The following is a 4,192-nucleotide window of genomic DNA, read 5'->3' as shown; positions in this document are numbered from 1 at the left end:
GTTTATTTGAGCCATAATAGTTTGGTCTTGGTGTGAAATTTGATGTGGGTTGATGTTTTTTTTTTTTTTGAATTATTATGTTATGTGGATGTTATTTTCATTGTGTGGTAATGTTGCCTACCCACCTAGAATAAGTAAATTGTCATCGGTTGTTCTAGAGTTTTGATTGGTGGATAGTAAAATTGTTTAACACATTATGTTATTGTATTTAAAAATTTCTTCATAAATAAACACACATGTACACATCAAAATGATGATGATGATGGCCCTTTTGTTGTCTGGATTTGAATTTTCCATGATTATGTGTGTTGAATCTATTATTTTATTCTTGTTTTAGGATATCTTTGTTTGGTGTGGCAAGTGAAATTGGGTTAGATCAAAATGATCTCACAAAGCTCAATCCCAAAATCAACTCAATATAAAAGGATCAAATTAGAAAAAGAAGTCGAGTTCCTAAAAAATATTAAAGGATAAAAAAAGAAGAACAAAGTTTTGAATTGTTTTTTTAATTGAATATTTTGTTCATTAGGCTTTGTAATGTTTAATTGAATATTTTTATGATTATGGAATATCAATTTTTTGAAATCGAATTATAATTATTGCTCCAAATAGCAGTTAAGAGAATAAAGACTAATTTTGATATTAAAAAAAATTCATGCTGCTATATTAATGAGAGTCAGACATAAAAATTAAGGAGAAAAGAAAAAATATAAGAAAAAAAAAATTGTCAGAACCACACTAGAGCTTTAATGTCATTATTTGTTGTTGGATAAGTAAGCCCTCACCGAGTCAATTTCAATAGTACCAAGCAAGGCCACATTCAAAGCTTGAAGGAAACCGCACACACCTCCATAGTATAATGGGCTTCCTCGCATGTTAACGCTTGTATCATATGAGTAAATAACTCTTTTTTTTTGTTCAGTTTAGTCCTTGATTTGACAAAAAAAAAACTAAATATTTTTTTTGTTTCAATTTCGGTTTCTAAATCTTTAATTGTTTTTATTCAATAAAACTAATTTATTTTGCCAAATCAAGCAATTAAACAAGTGCTAGAATTATTTTTTCTGACATCACGAAGAACCCCATATCAAGTCAACATAAATAAATCATCACAGAAAAACTCAATGCAAAATAATTAATTTGTTTTAAAAATCCAATAACTAAGGAAATCAAAGAGAGAGGGAGAGAAAAAATACACTATACATCACTATTAAAACTCACAGTATAATTTGTCTTGCTCCACGGTAAAATCATCCACTCTTTTTTTTATATATATATATATATATAAACACACCGACGTCTTTCGAGCATTTTGCACAAATACATACTGAACTAAATATTAAAAACATTCAGTTAAACTCAATTGCTTGAACCATGACCATGGCAAGGGATAATCTAGTCGAAGCTCAGGTAATTGAACGGATGTGTCAAATATTCACTATAAAACCAGTTTGTTGTCAAATTTAGATTTAGATTTAGATTTTAATAAAAATAATTAATCTAAAATTAACAATCCATGTCCTTCAAGTTATTATAATTATTATAAGAAAGGGAAAATCTCCGTACGGAAAATTGAATGTACGTTTTGACCTTAAAGTGTGCAAAAGCCAAAAACCCCAACTCGCCTAACCCAAAATTCCAACTTGAAAGCCGGACACGTTGAAAATGTACTGGATTCAACTTTGTGGCCAATTTATCTAACATGGAAACATCAAAAAAGATATTCAAATTCTAAATGCTACCTCCACTCCTCTTTTGAGATTGCCTTTTAAGAGTCGGTGGTATCTGACTCGGTGCTTCTATTTTCTAAAAAATAAATAAAATAATAATAATAATAATAAAGCAGGCAACAGGCTAAATACGGCAATTTGAATTCGCTTCGTGCCATCCTCACAATTCCTCTATTTATTAATGAAAAATGCTTGCTTTGCTTTCTGTCATTCCCGCGTTTTCCTTGTCTGTCCTACTTTGACCTTTTCTTTCTATGGTGAGGACCCACTTATTTAATATTTTTCGTAAGTTTTATATTCGTTCTTTATTCACCAGTAACTTGATTAAAATTGAATTGTTTTTAATAATCTTAATAATACATCTTTTATATTTGATGTTTTCAGTAGAATTTAATAGTTTTTTAAATATCTATCCTTATATTTGGATTTAAAAGAGGAAGTAAACCATGCATGCATACATGTAGAAGCCTCAACCAATTTCAAATGATTCCATTGGACAATATCGTCATTGAATGAAATGACCATAGAGCCCCTTTACATGATTACAAACTATTCAGCCATTTGCGTTTCTTGGTACTGCAACTATAGTTCTTTAACCTACCTTATTTAAACGCGTTTTAAGTCACCGGATTATTTTAGGTTCATCTTATTTTTTTTAAAATAAAAAATAATGTTTTTTTGTTTTAAAAAATAAATAATCAATAATTTATAACTAAGTTTTTATTTATTTATTTATTTATTTTTAACTTGGTCTAGTTTTAATATTGGGTGTTCCAACTTCCAATTTGACTTGTTGGTTGAGACTGAATTAAATTTTAAAGCTATATAACTATAACCTTTTAAAATTTTATATAATGATGAATTATTTAGTAGGCCATTAATACGTATATTAATTATATGTTAATTGCTATGTAAGATATTTTTTAAAAATATTTTTTATTTGAAAATATATGAAAATAATTTTTTTAGATTTTTTTATTTTTAATACTAACATATTAAAATTATTAGAAAATAATAAAAAATTATTAATTTAATATTTTTTCAAAACAAATATACTTTTAAAAAGTAAATAAATACAAAACCACTCATACTTCTGACATCATATAAACCACCACAATAAAATGTTTAGCGTTTCTGTTTTGAACATTTTTCCACTTCAACTTTCTTTCATGATAAAACTAACAGGAATATTTGCAAAAAAATAAAAATAAATAAATTCCTTTTTTTATAATAAGAATTTTTGGAAAAAATAATATACTTAAAAACAAACAAAAAAATATTAGCTTCTTGGAATTTACTTAAGAAAATAAAAAAGAATCGTAGGATAGAAAACAAACCTTAATTTTCGTAGCAGGCAGAGCAAATAAAAAATTATCTCTGTTCATATATATATATATATTAATTTAATTGTTAAAAAATTATCAATCTATCTACCTAAATAAATGAAAATAAATGAAAGGATAGTTAGGTCACCGCAAATAAAAAAAGATCTTATGGTAAAAAATAAATAAAAGGTAAAAAAAGCACATGGAAATTAAAGACACCAGCAAACTGATGAAAGAAACGTTAGACTTTTTGAGGCCACACACACACACACACACACACACACATATATATATATATATATACACACAGGAAAGCGCAGAGCATAGACTGAGAAAAGGGAGTGTGATGGTAAAAAATCTGATGAAGCCTGCTGCCTTCCACGATATTTACATCAATCACACTAGGTCTACCTGTACGGTCCTGATTAATCTTTCTTTTCCATGATTTGCGGGCACTAATTACTCCTGCTGACCAGACGCTTTTATCGCTGAAAATGAAATTTCGCTCTGTTCTTGTTTCCCATTCACGTTATTGCCCTGATTTTTCCACGAGTATTTTTTTAAGAAATTAAAAATAACTAATTGAGTCAATAGGTGGGATTGACCCGTTTAAATTCTGGTTTTAATCGAGACAAATTAACCTTAACTAAAGAAGAGGACTTCCTTGATGTAGTTCTTTTTTAGATTAACAATATATTTTAATTTGAAATCTGCCCCGATCTACTCAAAATCAAGTAAAATCTTAAATAAAATCTTAAAAATATATGAAAGTAATATATATTTTTTTAGTATTAAGATATTAAAATAATCTAAAAATATATATAAAAAATTAAATTCTATCTAATCAATATAAATTAATTTATTAATTAAAAAAGATGCCTTTTTGATTTAGTTTTTTTAGATTAACAATATATTTTAACTCAGAATCTGTTCTTATCTACTCAAAATCAAGTGAAATATCTTTTTTTTTTAGAATAACATAGATGTCTAGGCCAGTTAGCACACACCTTAACTAATCCCACGGACTCTAAAGTTAATGATCATATAAGCCTACAATGACCTTGAGAGTAAAATATCTTAATTGTACGAGAATATGATAGATATTACTTTTTAAAATATTTTTCATTTAAAAATATT

Source organism: Populus alba, chromosome 1 (genome assembly GCF_005239225.2).
Source record: "Populus alba chromosome 1, ASM523922v2, whole genome shotgun sequence".
In the NCBI taxonomy this organism is placed as follows: Eukaryota; Viridiplantae; Streptophyta; class Magnoliopsida; order Malpighiales; family Salicaceae; genus Populus; species Populus alba.
This window is presented reverse-complemented; position numbering follows the sequence as displayed.